A 316-nucleotide genomic window follows, 5' to 3' on the forward strand; every position below is an offset into this window, starting at 1 on the left:
TCTAAAGATCCCTGCCTCTCCGGCACACATTCTGAGATTAGCAAATAAATCTCCGTCATATAGCCCTAGACACTTTTCAAACTTCTGCTTCTACACAGTATCTTAGCAGTGTTGTTTGTTATGTTGTCTCTTTAATGACTGGCACTCGGGTACTTATTGCCCTCTGACCGTCCCAGAGCCAAACCCACTAATTTTTAAAGTACTCAGAAATAAGCCCCACTGGTTGTTTAAAAAAAAACTTACAAAGTTGAGCCCACACTGGTTTTCTTTTATTATTATTATTATTATTATTATTATTATTATTATTATTATTATT

The sequence above is a fragment of the Mirounga leonina genome, unplaced genomic scaffold (genome assembly GCF_011800145.1).
Source record: "Mirounga leonina isolate KUSES-001 unplaced genomic scaffold, KU_Mleo_1.0 Mir_454, whole genome shotgun sequence".
Taxonomy (NCBI): domain Eukaryota; kingdom Metazoa; phylum Chordata; class Mammalia; order Carnivora; family Phocidae; genus Mirounga; species Mirounga leonina.